Source organism: Rousettus aegyptiacus, unplaced genomic scaffold, assembly GCF_014176215.1.
Source record: "Rousettus aegyptiacus isolate mRouAeg1 unplaced genomic scaffold, mRouAeg1.p scaffold_m13_p_16, whole genome shotgun sequence".
Lineage (NCBI taxonomy): Eukaryota > Metazoa > Chordata > Mammalia > Chiroptera > Pteropodidae > Rousettus > Rousettus aegyptiacus.
This window is the reverse complement of record NW_023416291.1, coordinates 12974603-12996054: the sequence shown is the minus strand read 5'-3', so window position 1 is coordinate 12996054 and position 21452 is coordinate 12974603. Positions and strand designations below refer to the sequence as shown.

The 21452-nt window shown below is 39.7% G+C and overlaps 1 protein-coding gene and 1 pseudogene across 3 annotated transcripts in view; both read left to right on the top strand.

The window, feature by feature from the left end:
- The first annotated feature begins 2429 nt into the window (after positions 1–2429).
- Positions 2430–21452, top strand: part of INPP4B (inositol polyphosphate-4-phosphatase type II B) — a 553469-nt gene continuing 534446 nt past the window's right edge. For 2 of the 3 annotated variants that reach the window (XM_036233517.1, XM_036233513.1), the window contains exon 1: positions 2430–2554. The gene's annotated coding sequence lies outside the window, so the exon portion shown is untranslated. The remainder of the gene's footprint in view (positions 2555–21452) is intronic. The other variant, XM_036233516.1, reaches the window with a different exon arrangement.
- Positions 5484–5603, top strand: LOC118612767 (annotated as a pseudogene).

Sequence of the window (21452 nt, the reverse complement as noted above, 5' to 3'; positions counted from 1 at the left end):
GAGTCTTCCTTGTACCATAACACTCTCTCCTGAAATAGAAGTCTTCAGGAACAATGAATCTATACAATGAAAAAGTATGAGCTACTTCACTAAAATGAGGGTGTGATGCCAGCCCTACAGAGCCTGGCTCGATTTTTATTGCTTTAGACAGCAAGGTAACTAGTAGGAATCACCTTGGACCTCTGTCCCTACAAAGATATTTTAAAAGGAAATGAAAAATATTTTGTCCTTCATTGGCAAATGGAGTTATGTTTTGAGGGCACAAGCGGCTAAAAGTTCAGAGTTTGTAAAAATGGATGCTGAATGAGTTTAATAAACCGTAGAACCATCTGAATCCCCTGGGCTTATTCCAGAAAGATTCTGCTAAATAACTAAAAAACGTAAATACATGCATCTGATTCTCTCCTCCCATCCCCGATTCTCCCCCCCCCCCCCGCCCCAAAATTAAACTTCCGAGATGATATGCTGGACAGGTACATCACATTTTCCTCAGCATCCCTGTAAAAAAGTCTTGGTCAGCACGATGTTTGGATTTTAATTTTAGGAGGGTTTTCTGGATATCTCACATTGAGTGTTCATTTCCATAAAGACATCTGTATCTATGTTACCACTCTTATAGAATAAATGATTTAATACTTCTGGCACCGTGGCGGTTTTCATAAACACGTGTACACAGCTGCATTCGGAGGACAGATACGTTAACCATCTTTACAGTTTAGTGGCAAAGGTGTGGCGCCCTGATGTTCTGATATTTTTTCAATCTTATCGTGTTTTAAGAAAAGGCTGAAACTGTTGCCTGATGAAAAAGTTGCATCATCTTGTTGGTAGAGCTCTACAAACAGGATTTATCCATTGCTTCCCACCTTCTCTCCATTCCGCTCACCTGTGATGATGACTGAGTGTAGCAGAAAAAGCTTGAAGAGAAGGAAAGGGCTTCAGGGACTAAGGGAGGACATGGGCCAAGCACAGTTTTTGGCCCATAGTATTTGTTAATTCATTCTATAAATATTTACTGAAACTCCAGCATGCCAGGCGCTGTTCCAATCTGAGGAAGAGTGATGGAAAAACAAAACACCAAATCCCTGCTCTCATTGATAAAGCTTATAACCTAACGGCAGTTGAATGTCTGTGGAGCGACTGGATGCCTGGATGCGGAAGTGACAGCGGGGGTAACAGCTGGGGGCAGCTTCGGCTTCCCCCTTCGTGTAACTGTAAACACTGACTTAACCCACTTTGACTTCACCATCTTAATTTTGGGATTCCAGCCTCTCCGCATGGCAAATATAACCCTGGGGTACTAACAAGCTCACTCTGTTTTACTTAAAATGTGAATTTCAAGCTCCCTTAGGGAGGGAAAGGCTGAGGGTGCCTGTGCGGATCGGCGCCCTGCGTTACCAGCACAACCATTACCCTTAAGCAGCTCAACTGACACGTCTGCGAGAGAACCGCCAGGTGGCACCGTCAGGCGCAGATGGGGAGTCATTTGCCCCGCACCCCACAGCCGGCCATAACCAGGCTGCGAGCGAGGAAGTGGGGGAGTTGGAGCCTTCGTTCAGACTGTTTGATTACGTACCCCGTTTCCAGACACCCCAAACACGCCGAGCGCAGATCTGTCCCTACGCGCCCCGGCTGCCCGAGGCGCACACGCTTGTCGGGGGCAGGAGCTCGGCCTCGGTCACCAGCCGCGACGTGGCGGCTGGCGGTGGGGGGCCGTGGGCTGCCTGCAGCGGGCGCCCGGGTCTTCCCCGCGCGGTCGCTACCCGGGCCACCGCGGAAGGGAGCGGCAAAGAGACACGGGGCCCAAGGTGGTGGCGGGCTAGGTCCGGGGCATGGGACACAGCCCTTCGGGTTTGGGCAGACGCTGCCGGCGGCGGCCGCCAGCGGGTTGACCGACCCTGTGGTTCCTCCGGCCCCGGGTCACCCCTCTCCACCGCTCCCCAGCGGCGTTGCTCCGGCCCCGGCTCGCAGAGGAGCCCCGCGGAGGGGCGCGCGGTGGGAGTCAGCACACGGCGCGAGGCGCGCTGGGGTCCTCCCGGGTTGGGAGGCCGGGCCATCCGCTCCATTCCGGCAGGCGCGCGGCTGCCACCGCCGCCGCCGCCTCTCCCCGGCCGCCGGTGTCATTGCGAGGAGACCGCTCGGAACGTGCAGAGGAGGAGGAAGAGGGGCAGGAAGGGCGGGGGCGGAGGGGGGAGCCGCGTGGGTGCCAGGGGGCGTGTTAGCAGCCGGAGAGGCAGCCGCGTTGGTGACAACTTCTCTGGTGCGCGCGCGGCGGGGCGGGCGAGCAGGGACGAGCGGGAAAGCGCGGCGCGAGCGGGACCCCGAGGGAGCGGCGGGCGCCCGGGGGAGCCGCGGCCAGTGCCCTGCGCCGCCGCGGCCGCAGCTCGCAGCCTCGGGGCGCGCGGCCCCCGGCGCCCAGGCTCCGGTCTATAAATAGCAGGTCACTGCTCGGCTCGGCGCGCACACGCTCACCGCGACCGCCGGAAAGTCAGGCTCAAAGTGTCTGTTGCTGCTGCTGCTGCTGCCGCCGCCGCCCCCCACTCCGCCTCCGCGAGAGGTAATTACCCGCCTGGGATCCGTGGGCTCTCCGGGGCTTTCTGCAGGGTGGGGAGGGTGACAGTGGGGGATTCGGGACGCGATGGAGCCGGGCTGCGAGCGCGGGGACACGTCCTGGCGGGGGGAGCCTGTCTGTTTTGCATCAAGTTTCTCAGTCCTGTCGCCACGATAGCCCCTCCAGCCTGTCGCCTACGGCGTGGGGTGTGCTGTGTCCCTGCAGCCGCGCTCACCCTCTCGCCGAGCGCCCCTCGGCCCGGCCGGCGCGCGTGGCCACCCTCACCCTCACCCTCACCCACTCACACTCCGGGGGCCCTGCTAACTCCGAGCTCCGGCCTCACTGCCCTTCCAAGGCTGCGCCCACCTGTGCGGTCCCCTTGGAGCAGCTGCAGGGGCCCCGGGGCTCGCTCTCATCCCCATCCTCCCAGCAAAACTGCCGGCGCCCCTCCCCCCTTATCTGAGTTGGGGGGGGAAGGGTGAGTCATCTTTAAGTTGAGGGGTTGGGGGGTGGTAGTAAGGGTAACCGATACTGGGTCTCAGTTGCCCCGCGTCCTGGGTTTTCCGAAAAGAGAACCTCCCCATGACCACCCCCACCCCACCTGAGCAACTCATTCCTCTAAAGAAGCCCCGCTCATCTCCTCTTGGGTACCAAGCATCTCTTGTCCTACCTCAAAGAGGTCTCACTAAGTGGCCTTGGAGTGAGGGCACGGGGCGAGGGGGAGAGCATTGCTTTGGAGTCTGAAAACGGCGCTGCCAGCTCTCCGGCATCTCTGGCAGGGAGGGCCCAGCCCAGAGCAGGTCTCGGGGCCGCCGCTGGCTGCTGCGCGCACTTTCGGGATGGGAGCTGTGACTCAGGCCCCTGGAGCTGCACAGACCTGGGTTCGCCCCTCCCCACGCTTCTGAAATCACCTTCCTTTCTGTTCCCCGACCCCCCCCCCCCTCCCGACACGGTTGAGGGGGACCGGCAGTTTCTGGTTGGGGACTAGAGGTTTAGAAAGGTGAGGGTGTGCATATTGATTAGGTAGTTGCTGCTGCTGCTGCTGCTGCTGCTGCTGCAAAAACTTACTGGAAAAACCCGGGAGGGTTTTCTATTACTCTTGGTTTAATGATGCAGATTCGCTCCTTTGCCTCTATTTTTTTCTTCTCCGAAACAGGTTTCCTCCCTCTTTCTGAGATGTTATTTGAGGTCATTACATTTTAAGACTCCAGGTGTTACATTTTGCATATCGCCTTTCTCTCAGTATGATAGAACTTGTTTAAAAAGGCGCGGCTGTAGAAAATAAGTAAAAGCCTAGAAGACAGAAGACAAATTCATCCATCTTCTTCCCTTCAAGATGGGCACTGAATAGTCCTTTTATAGGTGCAACTACATTTCAGAGACCTTCCTTGTAACGGGAATTTTCTTAATGGGTTCTGGACAGGAAATGATAGTAATCTGACTTAACGTTAAAGTGGCATATAAGGTACAAGGCATCACCAACAGGGTAGCTGGCCGAGGGCGTGCAAGAAGTTGAGTCAAAAGAGGAATGGGCAGATGGGCTTTGTACCACTGAGGAGACAAAGAAATGCGTTCGTTCCTTTGCAATATGCTCCAGTAAAGTATTGATATGAAATCAGAGTAAATGGTCGATGATTTTGTGATAAATGGAGGGGCATTTAAAATTGAGTCACTTTGGTTTGCAGTGATATAAAATGCTAAGACAATGAAATGCTTTTGCAGCGTATTTCTTTAAAATGTGATTTCGAAGATTGTCCTTGAAAGGTTATGAATGTGCATGTGAAGAGAGCCCAGATGCCCAGTGCCATTAGCAAGCATATGTGCTGATTGAAATACTGCTCTTATTTTAGAAGAGCATGCTCTTTGATTAGGCAAACCGATATTTACGTTTGTGATAAACTGATGAACAGTTAGGATGGACAGATTTATAATTGCATTTTGCTTTTGATCTTTTGATAAAGTATAAGAAAACCCAGATATAGATCAAGTTTAGTCTCGTTTTTCCAGCCGTTTAAAGAAGCACACAAAGTTATAGGCAGAAGATACTTTAAAAATGTTGGGTTTGAACTTCACTTTGAGGATGCAAATTGACTGAATAACCTCAATTCTCATAAGATTTTTGTCAAATACTCATAACATAGACTCATCTGTTAACTTAGATTATAAAATAATGCAATTATATTGTAGTTGTGTGAAATGGAAAATCATTACGCTTAGGAAAAAGCCAGATATTTGTTCTAAATTGTCTAAATTGAAAGTAATTTATTTCTTTGCTGAGACCTGGAAGTTTCTTCTAATACAAATAATATAAATCTCCACATGGGTAGGAGAGTTAACTTTCAGTACTTCGATGCAAAGCGCAAGAGAGCAATTCTCTTAAAGACAGAAAAAAAGTGCAAACTGATCTCATATCTCTTAGCAACCAAACGGATGTCAGTTTTCAGGTAAGTACCTGACATTTGAGAATACAAAGTTTAAAAAAATTACAAATTGTAATTAGTGAGTAAAAAGCTTACTGAATATCTATCACATTTTCTTATTTTACAGTGTACAATCCCCCAGTAGTACTAATTTAGATATACAAATATCATCATTTTTGTGATCTGTATGAAGTAAATTCTTGTCTTTCACAACCTTGGGGATTTTAATAGATAGAAATATGCTCTTTTAAACAATCTCATGTTAAATGTTAATGTTCTGTTAAAAGCTGTATCTGTCTTTTCAGTATTCTGTACCTTTATTTTTCATATCTTTTTTTTCTCAAACCCTGGGGAATCTGCCTCACAGGCCATTTTATTATGTTTAGTTAGAAATTCTTGATTATAGAGCTCCTTAGGATACAATCATAAATATACATACTTTCATACTCAGACTAAAAAAATATGGCTATTAGACAAATAATTTTAGTTTAAACATTTATTTAAAAATAATTCTGGTCTACGGCCATGCTACCCTGAAGAAGCCCAATCCCGTTTTGATCTCAGAAGCTTAGTGGGGTCAGGCCTGGTTAATACTTGGATGGGAGGCCTCCTAGGAAGACCAGGTGCTGTAGGTGTAAAACATTAAAAAAAAAATAAGGAATTGTAAGCTGACAAGGTCCTTGCAATCTGTGAAGTCAACCAAGGGTAACCTCACCTAAAAGACATAAAGACATAAACAAACAAACAAACAAATAATTCTAGTGATGTTGCGATTGCATTTTTATGTGGAAGATGCACATAGAATTTGCTTTCCAAAACTAAATGCAATATGTACCTAGAAAACACATTAAGATATGTGAAGACATTTTAAGGAATCTTCAGAATCTCAGACACAGTTGTCATTTGAATCATGACTTACTTTATACATTTTCACTACCTTGTAGAATAATGAGAACATTTTAAAAATGCTTACTAGTTTTGTTATTGTAATTATATAAACATATGTATGTTTATATATATAATTATAAAACATAGATATATACACATATGTGTGTATACATACATATATACATACATATATATATATATGCAACTGCAGTTGGATTTTTCTTATATAAGGCAATTGTAACCACTACTTCCTTACTTAGAACTTCTGTTTCTTGTTATATAGATGGTATACCAGAAGGCCAATGAAATATCGAGGAGTTACAACTTTAGACTTTCTTTACAATCGACTTTGTAATTTTACCTAACATCAAACCATCATGATAGATATAATCCTAACATGGGGTAAAGAGTTGAATTTCAAAATAATATGTTTTTCAAACTGAGTTTCTTAAAAATTGCAATATTGTTAATTCTGTCTTTTGCATTGGGCAGCCATACCAATAAAGTGTCCTAATTGTGTGGTGAAGGCTTCAAAATAGCCCTAAGCAGAGCTAAGTGATATAGACTTGGCAGTAGTCATTTGGTTAAGCTGATTAAAGGAAATCTTGAGAAATTTTCTAGATCATGTGGCTTGGATCTGAGATTCCTTTGGGAATTATTTAAATTAATGAATTAAAGAGGATGGAGGGTACACTTCCAATAAAGGAGAAACAAACTCACTCTTTCTTCCTTCCTACTTCCCTTCCTTCCCAGCCATTTGTCCATCAGTCTGTTTGTCTGTCTATCTATCTATTATCAATCTATCTATCTATCTATCTATCTATCTATCTATCTATCTATCTATCTATCTATTATCTTTACCTGTCCTTCTGGTTATCGAAATGAAGCAATGAAACAGGCCCGAGTTGAAATTACTGAATAATGTTCTCTATTTTCCACATTTCTAAGGATGGAAAAATTTGTGGGATATATAGGCAGCCTTAAAACTCATGCTGATTTGGAATTATTGGAATAACAAGAACAATGAAAAATATCTAAGATCAAAATAAAAATGTAATTTAAAAATTTTCACGTATTTCGTTGTTTTTAATATATAATGTATTGATAAATTTATGTAATTTAAAAGGAGAACCTGAGATTTTTTTGTTTCTCAAAAAGGCGTGTGATTTTTTAAAAAGTTACGCGACAATGATTTAGAGAATTCTCTTTGTACTTTTCACTATGAAAAACTTAATTGACAAAAATATGAGTCTTTTTCCCTTTCATCTGAGTTCTTAAAATAGGTAGTTATAGCACATTAAGCAGACCAAGCCGGGAACTACCATGTAGAATACAATGAAACAAATAAAAATACTCCTAACCATAGCAAAGTTATCTGTAGCAATCCTTTCCTTAATCCACTCTTTCACGTGGTTCTCATTTCATTTTTATGGGGATTTACTTTTCTAAATGCAAAAGATCAGAGATGAGCTCTAGCGATTAGCACAACCAAAACACAAGAATTATACTCTGCTGGGAAAAAAAAAAAAAAAAAAACTAAAAACCAGTGGAATCTTAAATTAAAATTACAACCTGTAGATAAGGGAAAATTATAGCTATGCCCTTAAGAAGGCTTGAAAATATGATTAGTATTTATTTAATATTCTATTTAACATCTTCATATGTTAAATTTGGTGGATAACCACGTATTCTACTTAGAACATCAGCATACATCACATTCATAATATGTTAATACTTGATGCTCAGTATTTAAAAAAATCACCCTTTAAAAATTTTTATTTATTTCTAATAGCCTTCGTATCTTGAGAAATTATGAAAAGATGTGTTTCGGATCTGTCTTTCTGGATAAATTTGCTTTAAAATAGAAATTTCTACTTTCCAGAAGTGCATTGTACCTTTGGAACTAAAGAGACAGTACCACTAGGTGGCAGTGTGCAATGCTTAGTAGCCTTGGTTCAATTTATTTGCAATATATTCATTATTAAAGCTTTTCTTTAAAACTGAGTTTATATCATGAGTGAGTTAATGAAATGAGAATCAACAGGCAGCTAAATTCCACACTATATTTAGAAGATCTGTTGTTAGTAATACTTTAAAGTTTGATCGTAGTATTTAACATATTCTACTTTTATGTGGGGTCTACTTAGGTGAGGAATTATTAGGAATTAATTGAATTAAAAGTGCCAAATCTCTGCTTATGACTTAAGGGTAAGAAAAAGGGAGAGGGAAAATTACATGAATATGATAAAAAAAAAATATGGCCATTCTAAAATAGACATTGTGTCAACCGTTTGCATTTTAATCCTAATCCTGTTCCTACACAGGCTGAGCAAATTCTTTTTTTCTAGGAGTTGAAGGCTATAATTGTAAAATTTTCTCTATCTATTGCTCTTGGGGCAATGTGAAAAAAAGAAAGTGCAGATTGTCTCACTGACAACTCCGCAGACCTCCTAATGTCCTCTGTAATAAGGATGGCTTGGCCATCATGATGACCAAATCGGATTAGCTATGTAGGGCTTTAATTTACTGGCAATTATGACAGCTGGATTTACCTAAGCCATTTTTTTCTTTGTTAATCTGGATGTAGAAATCCCTGTCTTTGGCTGAATAATTAAATTATGGGTCATGGCAGAGTTAATCAATGTATTCTATCCTCTGTACACCAGAATGAGACCTCTGCATTGTCTAGCCACTTGATTGGAACCTTCTCGAGATCAATATATTGGATGTTTCAACCCTGTTCGTTGAATGTGGCTGCTATGGGAAAGGAGACCAAGCAAGAAGTTAATCAACATAAATTAGCATAATTCAGAAAAAAAACACTTCTTTTAAAAAAGAGGTTTTTTTACTACATAAAATTTCAAACATAATAATAAAAAAAATAGAATGGCACGATGAACTCCCATGTACCCATCAGCCAGCTTCAAGAATTGTCAACTTGTGACTATTTTTGTTTTCTCCACAATCTTACTCACTTTCCTTTCCCTGGAGTTTTTGGAAGCAAATTCGAGAAATTATACCAAAGGAAATATACTTATGGAGCAGTTATTTACAAAAATAGGTATCATATGAAGGGCAATTTAAAAAATAATGACTCCGGTAAAACTGCTACATATTTCATTTAAAAAGTCAAAAATCTTAGCGGTTGAATTTGTTCCTGGAAAATATGGCAGACTTTATATAATTAAGGAGTGTATTTCAGTTTAGGTTCTATGTCATATTTCTTAATCCCCAGAAGTGTGTGGCGATGTTTCCTGAACGTGTTAGGTAGATAGTACCTATCTGATAAGCCGATGAGTGCATTAGGCTTCTTAGATGAGGACACATATCAACTGTTGCCTACCTGTCACCATAGTTCTCTTATGTCACTTTTTTCTTCTATGGAGACAGTCATCGTAGATACAGCAAACCCTTGGCATGTAAGACTCTAGTGTGCATGAGTCAAGATTTTACCATTTGTCTTGAAGTTACATAATGCAGTAATCTGTAATTTTGCTAAGGTTGAACTTAAATCACACAGTACTGGAATCTGACCTTTCAGTCATGCCTCCAGGTGATTCGATGCTCTAGGTGACAGGGTATTTCACTTTCTAGGGCTAAGTGTCCCCGGTCAGTGTGTTAGAGAGTTTGGGAATCTGAGAAATTGTTTGGTCCTCTCCTTTGAGAAGGTCGTGGATCTCCTAAAATAGACCTTTTAGATTTTATGTAGAGTTGAAATTTTAAACATAGAATTTTTTCAAATTTTCCAAAAGTTGACAGTAACTACTATGTATAAATTTTTGTGACGTTATGTGTCTAAGAGCAAATAGAATTCCATTGTGCTGAAAATAAGTAATTTGTATCTAAAAGGTTTATGCCATGATATATATATACACACAACACACACACACACACACACACACACACACACACAAATTATATAGGGAGCAAAACCCCTCTACCATTTTATTAATATTAGAAACATGGTTTTTGACTTTAAAAAAATTACCATAATATTTTCTTACCTGAGCTATGTTTTAAAGACTGCCTCACAATTTATTCATATTATTCATATTGTCATTTCTCATGTTATATTTAGGGTGAAGAATGGTTTTTACTCAGAGTAGCGTGATGAGAAATAATTGAGCCAGTTGGCTTCTAGTTGATTTCTTTCATTCTTTACTTTTTTCCTAATTATACATATAATAAATCTTCACTGAGAAAAATTTGGCAAGTGGAGAAATGTCTGAAGAGCAAGGAAAAAAATCACTCGAGGACATTATTGTGAGCATTTTATCATATGTCTTTCTAGGATTTGCTGTGATTCCTTTACGAAAGTTGAGATTAGATCTCCAAGTATGTGTGGCATGTGAAGTGAGAGTTCTGATTTTGTTTGCACTTAGAATTCTGTTGTTCAATTCAGTTTAAATATCGATCGAGCACCTATTGTGTATCAGGTACTACGCAAAGCTCTGTTCTGGTTTATAGCAATGAATACAAAAGAAAATCACTTTTCCCATGCATATAGACAGTTCCCTAACTTTTTTTATTGCTGTCTGGCAGTCAGGCATATGGCTCGTCATCATTTGTTTAGCCATGCTCTCAACTTAGACTTTCACGTCATTTGCTTTTTTTTTTTTCTTATTACACTGTGAAAAATATTTTCTGCATGATCTCATTTTCCAATATTCTTTTCTATATTTTTCACTGTTTTTATTTAGGTGTAATTCCTAGAAGTAGTATACCAAATAAAAGGTATGAACCTTTAACGAACTATCCATATTGCCAAATTGCATTCCAGAAAGATCGAGCCTATTTTCATTCTCCCTGGAAGTACATAAATCGTATCTCCATCTTCGCCAGAATTGAGAGAGAATCAGTTTTTAAAAATGTTTGTTAATTGGAAAGGTGAAGATGATTGTAACAACATTAGTAACAACAATAGCATCATTATCGTCAATAACAACAACAACACTTATTCATCATGCATATGAAAGATTAAAATTTACCTAAATTATTCTTCCCTGAAAATAATGTACATCTACTTCTTTAATGACTTTGCTTCTTCTTTAATCTACCCGTTATCGTTTAGATGTATGGTGTGAGATGAGTTATATTGGTTTTTCTTCTAAAAATAGTTAAGCATTTTTCAGCAGCAGTTTTTGAAAAATCCACTCATCTTCCACTTATGTGTGATTCTATCACATTGTGTAATATCTACTCTAGAGGTAAACGTGCGTGCGCGCGCGCACACACACTCTCCCATAGTTCTTTCTGGCTCTGGCATATTTATTTCACTCTAGTGTTGTGTCAGTTTTTTTTTTTTTTTTAATTAATATCACACAGATTTAAATGTTGTTGTTTGCCTAACCTCCGATAGGGTCGATAGCATCTTCATGTTGCTTTTCACTGTGTTCGTGTGTGGCTTTTCACGCATTCTTACAGATATTTCTCCCAGACTCATTTTAGTATAATTTAGTAAAGCTACCCCACAATAATTTTGGATTTTAATTGAGATTTCATTGAGTGTGTAAAGGGAATTGAGTAGAATTGGCAATTGCATAAGATTTACTCTTATCCGGGGACCTGGTGGGTCTCTCAGTAAAGTTTTGATTTGGGGACTTTTTCATTCTGTTTGTAAGGACTGAGTTAGACATCAATCATTTTATCTAAATATTTTCCTTTTTCATGATGCACTCTTCAAACCGACCAAGGAATTTTATAGCATGCCCTATGCACCGTGAGCCCATGTTAGCTTTGCTTGTTCACATTCATGTGTTTGGCCAAATGGCACCCATTGTCCCTGAGAGGCAGGGGTGCATGAGGCCCGAAGGCTTCTCTTTCTCATTTCTGGCCTACGACCTTGCTCTAAACATATATTTATTTTAAATCATTTCCCTTAAATTAGACTAAGAGATACATTCAATATGATTATTTAAAATATCAAAATGAACAATAGTTCAACTTCTTCAATAGCTCACTGGGTGAGATATCATAAAATTGTCCAAAAATATGTATTACTCTGTATATCAACAAAATAAAAAGCAACAAACATTGCTCAGTTTGGTATTTGGTTTTCAGTTGTGAAATCTGACAAACTTAACCTCTAAGATCATCAACTTGGCCCATTACAGTGGAGGGGCAGTGTTGGGTAACTAGCCTGAAGATATAGCTTATTTATTTGGGTCTGTACTTTAGTGGTAGAGATTTTACAGATGCAAATCCAGAAATATTTTCATTCACAATTTGTGTCTCTTTTAATGCTACGCAATGATATACTCTAGCTCTCTTCCATTGACCCTGGTATATAAAACAGCTGACTTGTTGGAATCATGCAGAAGAAGGTGGCTTTGCTTTTATTAACGTGAGTCCCCCAGGCTTTCTTGAAGCTGAGACTCACTTATTTCAGGTGAGTGAACCCTACCTCTGCTGGTACCCTGTCTCAGGAAGCTGCAAACAGACAAGGAGAAGAAGAATTGCGTGGGGGACTCTCAGGCCTACTCATCTTACCTTCAATTCTAGTTATATTATTTTCAAGGGCAATTCTTCTGTGTAGTACTTGTAAGTTACGTAAGAGTTACAGGCACTGGGGTGTGATAAGAACGATATTCATCTCCCAGTCTAAGACTGTGAAGGCTTCCCCATGGATGAGTCAGGTGACAGATTCTACCGACATCCGCTTCCCATTCCACAGGCTAGATAATTGAGCTCGACAACACATGAAAACAAGTGAAAGGCTTATAATTTGCTTCTGTTGAGATTTTCTAATTTTCATGCTTAGGTTTACGAATTTCTCTTTAGTTGAATGCTCGAAGCTACAATGCACTGGCAGTGATAAAAATCCTCTCAAAAGACTCAAGAGAGTTTTTCTCTCACTTGTTTAAATTTCTATGTCAGAATCTCTTTATGATATGATGCTGAGAAAGAGTGTGTGAGAGACAAAAAGATAGACGAGTGTAGACAGTGCCCAGAAAGGAAATCGCAATGGGATTCTAAATCACACAACATTTAACTTGGGATTCCAACTCATACAGACTTCTATCTCTATGTCATTTTCTGAATCCAGCACACAAACATTAACTATAATAAAAAATGATGAAAATTAACTGAAAAACAGATTTAGTTTGAGAAGGTATCTTCAAGACCTCTAGTTTAATTATTTCCACGCTCCATTTTAGGATGACCAACATCTCGATTTGCTCAGGAATGAGGAATTTCAGTGGTGAAACCAGGGTAGACTGTGGCATATGAGATGGCTGGTCACCTTATCTCCAAAAACACATTTGAAAAGTATGAGAGAGTAATAAGTAAAAGTTTTCAAATAATCTGTTGTACTCAGAAGAAAAAAGAGACAGTGTTTGGTTATGAAAGTGTTACCTGAACATTCTACAAATAATAATCACCTCGAAGATGTTACAAAATTTGGACTCAGGTTGTTCTTTGCTGGCAGAAACTAGATATTTTTTATTTGTGTACTGATTTATTCATAATTTATTCCTGCATAGTTCTAAAAATAATTTGAGATGCCTTATAGTAAAATCACATAGCAAGGTACTAAGACTTGATAGCGGTTCAATAATAACGTGAAAGATATATTCCGAAGCTTGACTAACAATCGTATATCTTAAAAATTAAATTTGATAATATGACTACTACCCAGTGTAGGATGTATACATACATACATACATACATACATACACACACACACACACATATACATATGTATGTATATATGTATAGAGACCTTTAATATCACTACCTAAATCCTAAGATTTTGGATTAAAATGTAGCAATTTTTGAGCAATCATTTGGTGTCACACGGTTTCCACCAGACACCCTGCACGAGCTGTTGAGGAGGGGTCTGTGTGGAAGGAATCGGGGTGATGGCTTCCTTTCGCACGTGGGTTTTCCATTCTGTGTCCACAAAGTGCAGCACGAGACACACCTACTTGTAGTCGAGAAGACTGTTCCATTTGTTTAAACAACAAAAAACAACTGATGGAAGCTTTTGTGCTTCCGAATCTAGACTATAGTGATTTGGGGAAAGTCATTGTAATGTACCTGAGTCTGTTTTCTCACCCATTCAGTAGGGATCATAATAACTACGTCATAGATTTGTTGTGAGAATTAAGTGGGATTGTATATGAAAATGACCTATTATATACTATAAAAGTAGAGTATTAATAATATGGACAACCATTAATATGATCGTTATTCTGTTTTTATCCTACACTCTGAATGCTCATTTAGGACTCAATTACAGTTTTAAATAAAACCAAGAAAACTAGAGGGATTCATCTTGGAGGAGGACGGGTGGCCAAGTATATTTAATAGAGAGATATGCTTATTCTAATTTATCCAAATTAGTTAAAATTTTGATTTACAAATGTAATTAATTGACTCCCTAGGTATCATAAACGGAATTGATACATTTTGTAGAGCTCACCTAGAGTTTCTAGAAAAGATGACAAAAATATAAGCATGTTTTAAAAATGAAATTTAAACTGCCTTAGAGCAGGAAACACATTAAAAAATATTGAGTTTTACCGTCCTTAGAGTGTGTCTGTCTATTCACGAGGTCACAGCCTCTACTCCCCCCAGACCCTCGGCCTGCTTCGCTTATGTGTGTTACTTGCCTGGCCCTTGCATGCATTTGAGATAATATCTTTTAAACTAGAAAAACTAAGTGGATTACATATTTCTCAAACTATCCTTTATGTATATTATCACATGAAACAAGGCTCCAGTAGAAGCTGAGCAGCATACTTCACTGTTATGTTTTCTGGCAGTGTTTTTATTTGAATATACTTTATGGCTTCTGAAGGTCTAAACCTTGAGTTAAAACAGAATGATAGACTTGACATTCTTCTGTGATATTTAAGAACCTACGTAGTCATTTCCTACTGCCAAATGGAGGAAGGCCAAGGGGTTATCTGTGGGCAAAGCCGAGAGATGTTGTAGGAAACAATTCAAGTCCATTCTGATGAATTTTAGCCCATAGTCTCCTCATCTGTAAACTGGTTCATTAACACCTGCCTTTCAAAGATGTTAGGAGAATTAAATACAATAAGGGATGTAAAACACACAACGTCAGACCATAGTAAGTCCTCAATGAATAGTAAGTCTTCAAGCTATATTATTACTGTGGTTAATACTTTTTATCATTATGTGAATAAATGAGGAGTCGATATATTCATTATTAGACATTGTGTTTTCTAAACGTTTGACAGAATTTTAAATGAAATCCCAGCTTATAATATAAAAACAATATTTTATGAGTATAGATGCATTTTGTAAATTCACAGTTACAAATATACTTATTGATAAGGTCATTCAATGAAAACAAGGTGGTTCCTTTGCTCAATATAAATACATAAAGTCTGGGTTTATAGATAATATTTGCACAATTATATTAGCCCTGCTATATAATTTATTTTTTATTTTATTTGGTTTCTTTATTTTTTAATTATTATCTTTTTTTGGTTTTGGTTTATTTGGCATTTTTATTTTGTGTCTTCATTTAGTTCCTATGGTTTTCTCTGGATTGCAAATTTCTTAAGGATAGGGAGAAACTCCAATTCATCTTTTGGACTCAATGCCAGTAGAATGCTTGGGGCATGGTAGACCTAAAAATGTTTTCTTATTTTACCTGAAAAAAAAATCACTATGTTTCTTAAAGTCAGTTGGTATGTAAAGGCATTAAAGCTTGGAAAGGGCAGAAAATGATATAATAAAATGATTGATCTAAAAACTGGAGCCTTCTTGATGAAGGTGTAGGAGAACTTTAATTTGTTAGTTAAGCTCTTAGTAAACCAGGGAAGACTCTGGTCTTTGGAAAGCCTGTGCGTGTGTACCTGTGTGCGTGTGTGCGTGCACACTCTTTCTTGCATGTGGGTTCACGAGGGTTTGAAGGACAGAGTGAAGGAAATTGGGAGGGAATGAATATTTGGGGAGGGCCTGCTTTGAGTCAGGCGCTTACTAAGCACATTGCCTTGAATAGGGTTTACCCATCTTGAGGATTTTTGCCGTATTAGAGCCTGTTAAAATAATGGCCACTGAAATGTTTACCACACTTTGGCAGGTGGACTATGGAAAATGATTGCCAACTATCCGTAGAACCATGGGGTCAACTTCTGCCTTCTTGAGGCTGAGTAACTGGCAGAGTTCATCATCATTCCTGTCTTATTCATGAGAACCAGCAATAAAAGGTTGAGGTGAATGTGGGGAGGATGTATCCTCATGGGAACTCACTCGCCTGATCTATTCTGATGAAAATAGCAATAGCTAGCATTCATTGAATGCTGTGAATGCTCTACTCACACTCTTTTACTCTCTACAATCGTGTGAGGTAGGCCCTGATGCCATTTCATTTTGCAGATGAGAAAATTAAGGCACAGAGAGGAAATGTAACACGCTAGTTCCCTATTTAGGAAGTGGCAGATCCAGGCTTCTGAGCAAATTCCTTAAGCGCCCACCACTCAGGACCCCACTCTTACAATCCGACTCTGAACGGCAGCCACAGAAGTAAGAGGAAGCCTTCTGTTCTTGCCAGTTCCGTGTTGAGGGGTTTTCATTTGAGCTTCAGTAGAAGGAGAAAGGAAATCGATGCCCCCTTGTGGGTGGCTTGCAGCCTTGGTACCAGGGACAAGATGCTTCTTCCCTTGTGGTCCTGAAGGGCAGAGGTCTTTGTTGAAACCCAGGATGGAGGCTGCAGAAAAACAATGGGGGTATCCTAGGATCCTTCCTCCTTCCCCTTCTTGCTGTTCGTTTCTTCTTTAAGTCGGAGTTGTTTTTTTTTTCTGTTCTTTTTCTTTTTCTTTTTCTTTCTTCTTCTTCTTTTTTTTTTTTTTTTTTTTTTTTTTTTTTTTTTTTTTAGCTCTGTCTGGTTTGATCTGTTGAAAAAAAATCTATCCTGGGAAACAAAATAATATGTATAATATCTGGAGACCCTATGATAATTATGAGCATAAAATTGCCCAGCAACTGGAAACCTTTAATCATGCTCTTTGAACACTCTAGCCAAATTTTTGTTGGCCTAAAAAAACATCATAGGTAGAAGGAAACATCTACTGTGTTTTTCATGAGAGCTGCGGAACCCAATATGCTTCGTTTACATGGTCATTTCACGTGCATTGGGCACGCTTAAAAATTTTACCTGTCATTAAATTTTCTACTCAGTACATTCCACATAAGTAGAAATAAATGTCAACCTCTGTAAAATCCATAGGTTAAAACCATCCTTAGAAGTTGGAAGCTAAATGTAGAAAAACCACTGTATGGGCTGGATTGTGTTTTCCTCCTGCTGTCTTAGAAGATAAATCTGGAGCACAAAATACATTTTGTTGTTAGGAAAGATTCGTTTACACCGTATGGTGCCAATGATGCTAAGGTTTATTTGTGCCACGGCTGCAGGTACTGTGGGACTTTATCCACACTCTTAAGAACAATATATTTGAAGAAAATGAACTCACCTTGGGTGACAACTCTTCATTAAGATAAGCATGCATTAAATATCATTCTATGAAAAATCCTCTGTTTCTTAATGGAAGACAGTGTTGCAAGCTAACATTGCGTGACCATTGTAGATTTGTTTGCTGTCTCTATGGGGAGGTTCATTTGCAGATCACCCGACATAGAGGCTTAATCTTGGGAAGAGGAAAAATGCTTTTTGAAAAATGCTAGAAGAATTGGTGTTTTCAGCCTGATCATAATTCATTGAAAGCACAAGGGGATCTGTATGAACCATGTTCTTTAAATTAATGGAGAGTCAGAAGTCTTTCTTCACCCTTGTGAATCCTTGTAGAAGACATTTGCAGAGAAATTACTGGAGCTGCTCCCCTGTGGGGAGATTAATGTTTTAATATGCAAAAGCAGACAACTCACAATTCCTTTGCTCAACTGCGCTCTGAACTGCACAGTTTTACTGCTTTATTTTCCCCCTTATAGCTTGTCTTCCTTAAAATTTCTGTGGAGTCAAATAGAGCCACTGAAGTGAAGCCATATCTTTGGTCTAGACTTAAGGGACTCTGCTACATTTCCTGCTCATCCCTTCAAATTTACTTCTTGATTTACTAGGATCAAGGTTAGACTCTGGAAGATGGTGTTAGGGGAGGTATGTACCCTTGGCCCCCCTCACCTCTAACTTCCAATGAACGTAGAAGCTGACAAAGCTTTACCTTTAATAACCCACCACCAGTGCACTACACTCAGGTATCTTGTCACCGTCCTCCCTTCCTTCCTTCGTGGCCTCCTGAAATCGTAGGGATCTCTACGTGGCCGTCATTCCCTATTTCCTGTATCTTCACTTCTCTGCCTCATTCCAACGAGCAGTGAACATGTTCAAGCTTTTTCACGTGTTAAAAAAATAAAACACCCTCTCTGCTGCATATTCCATGCCAGCTACCTTCCCCATTTCTCTTCCACGCAAGAGCAAGCATCTTGGAAGAGATTTTCTACATTCTCTGTGCTTTCCTAGTTCACTGTAGTCTGGACTCTACCCCGAGAGCTCCAGTGAAACTGCTTCTACCAAGGTCACTAAGATTCTTTGTGGTACATTTCACAGATAGTTCTCTATCTTTATCTTACTTGACCACTTGGCCATATTAGATTATATTAACTATTCTGTTAATTTTTTTTTCTTTTGATGAATTCTCTTTTTCTTAAATTTAAATTTTCAATATATATCTTGGATAAAGTGTGTGTGAATGTGTGTGAATGTGTGTGTGTGTGTGTATGTGCATATATATATATATATATATATATATACACATACATAAAATATCTGTACGTTGCAAGAAAAAATCATCAGACATGCTTGCGCCCCACTCTTTGATTGGTATTGCACTAAATTCTTAGGTCAATTTGAGTAGATTTGACTTCTTATGCTGATTATGATCTCTGGAACCATGAACAATGTATCTTTGTCTTCATATCTTTCAATACCGTTTAAACATTTGCTCTATAAAGGTCCTCTGCATCCTGTGTGGATTTTATCTTTTGGCACTTCATTTTTGTTGTAGTTATTTAAAATGGTATCTATTTTAAAGTTACATTTTCTTACTATTTGTTAATGGCGCATAGAAATGTTATTGATTTTAGTGTATTGATCTTATAATCAGCCACTTTATTAAATTCTCTTTTTCTCATTTTTTTTTTCCTGCAGCTTTGCTGTTTTCGAAGTATATCTAGTATGAGAGTTTATTGCTAGTAAACACTCTTGTTTCTGTTTATCTTAAACTCCATTTGTTTTGGGCTTGCTACTGAATAACAGTGTTATACAATTCCAAGTTGATGGTTTTTCTGTCAGCACTTTGAAGGCATCGTTCCACAGTTTTCTGGCTTCTTCTGTTATTGCTGAGAATTTTGCTGTCAGCCTAATAGTCGTTTCTTCTTCGTAGTGATCTAGCTCTTCTTTCTGGTTGGGATAAAGGAGAGCCACAAGGAAGAGTGCAGAAATTCATGACCAACAGCAGCAGAACTGTCGGAGGGGGGAGGGGGAGAGGGGATTGGCAACTGCAAGGAGCGATGGCTGTGTAGAGCAGGGACAGTGATCGTCTGTCAAGAGGCACAGCCAGCTCTGGGGACCTTGCAGAGATTGAGACAAGCTTGTAAACACCTGGACTAACTCCCCCGTCTCTCTCTTTTCTCCTGCTTGTGCTCATCATTGACCAAAACCAATCAGATGTCAGGGGTCATGATATGATTGATGTGAGGATAGGTACAGGTCAGATAAAAATGGGGGGAGGGGAGCATGATGGAAAAGGGTGGAGAGAGTATGTCTGGAGGGGTCAATGTAACATATTTAGCCCATTCTATTTAGTTTTCTCTTCAAATTTGTTCTGATCATTTCTGGTCATTCTTGGTCTTTTCTCAAATTTAAATTTCCTCTTTGATTTCTTAGGCACCTCATGCAGAGTTATTTATATTGTATCCATTAGGTCTGGTATCTTAAGTTTTGAGGTTTTATAGTTTTTGGTGTTTCTGCTGACTCTTGCCACGATGGCTTGTGTTCTTGAGTTGATGTTCATTTATTAATGTGAGTACATTTTTGACTAAAATTAATCTGTGAGATTCTTAAGGGATCTGAGTTGAGGATCCTTTCCTTCGAAGAAAATTTGCATTTATTTCTGCAAGTTACCATGAACGTCCACAACCTTCTCTGTATGAGCAGTGTCACTGAAACCTAAGACTCCTATGAAAGAAAAACTATATATACAATCTTGCAGAAAATGCTTTCTTTTTTTTTCTTTTTTTGCCAGCTCTGAGCAATGCTGGAGGCAGACGGATTTCCTCATCCATTCCCTTTGTTGATGGAAGTTTTGCAGTCCCACCTTTTACAAACAGTACCTCCCTTGAATACCTTTTGTGGGACTCAAGGTCATCTTCCCCTCAGGGCACAGGTCCAAGATCCTAAACTTCATCTGTTATAGTGGGACCTTGGATTCCCCAAGCTCTCATTTCCTGTAATTAACTCTTGTCCTGCCCCGTTTTAATATGTTATTCATTTTAATTTGCCATTGAGGAATTTTCTTTAATTTCTTGAGGACTCAGCCTTGTAAATATTATTGCAATTTGTTTGAAATCTAGAACTTTGGTCCAAAACCAGATCACCTGTCCTCCCATTTTCTTGTCTTACCTTGTCATCCTTCTCAATGTCATTTCTCTGCCTAGCCTTTAAATTGGATGTCCTTCAGAGTTCTGTCCAGTTCCCTCTTCCTGTATCATCTTTTATTTATAAGTCGATTACTACTTTAATTCACCACTTACTGTAATCTCTATGTGGGCAGGGATTGGGTTGATATTTTTCGTCAACATCTCCCTGTGTTTAGCATAATATTTAGCCTGTAGTAAGTGTCCAGTTCACATTTGTTGAATGAATAAGTGAAGGGAAGAACTATTAATGTGTCTCAGTAGAGAATGGTTAGTTTGTTGTACTTGCAGGTAGGAGAGGTTGGAACTACGGTGGATAAATACTTTGGGTTTACTTCAGTTTCTTGAAGTTTGCTCTTCTCTTCAGGAAATACGTTTGTGCCTTTGGATTTGTCTCTACTTCACGCTTTAGGCAATTGTGAAGTATTTTTTATTCCTCCCTTAAAAATATATATGTCCGTAATGCACAGGAACATGTAGAATTCGAAACATGTTTCAGTCAGTAATGAGATTTTTTCCATCCGCTGAGGGGGATGTTACTGCATCTCTCCTGGTGAATAGTAACAAATTATTATTGGCGCTTTTCCAGTTAATACGAGGACCTTCTAGTTTGCGTGTAACTTTATTAAATTTGATGGTTGAGCTTGAAGACTTAGCTTTAAGTAGAGCAGATAAAATGAAATTAACTTCTTCTAATATTCAGAGCATGCAACACCTGGCTATATGGAAAAACACTGTTAGTGCACAGGAGTGGAGGGCGAGGGCGAAATCTGTCTTTATTAATACTGCACAGCTCTTATGCCGACAGCATGGGACCGGCTCACGTCTGCAGGCTCTTTTCTCAAAGAACAGCATGAGAACAAACTACTGCTGTGTAGAGGCAAACCGGAGACTGACCCTCAAAATAAAGAACTTCTGACTTTTCCAAACAAGAGGTGACTGACCTTGAAAGCAAGTGACTATTGGAG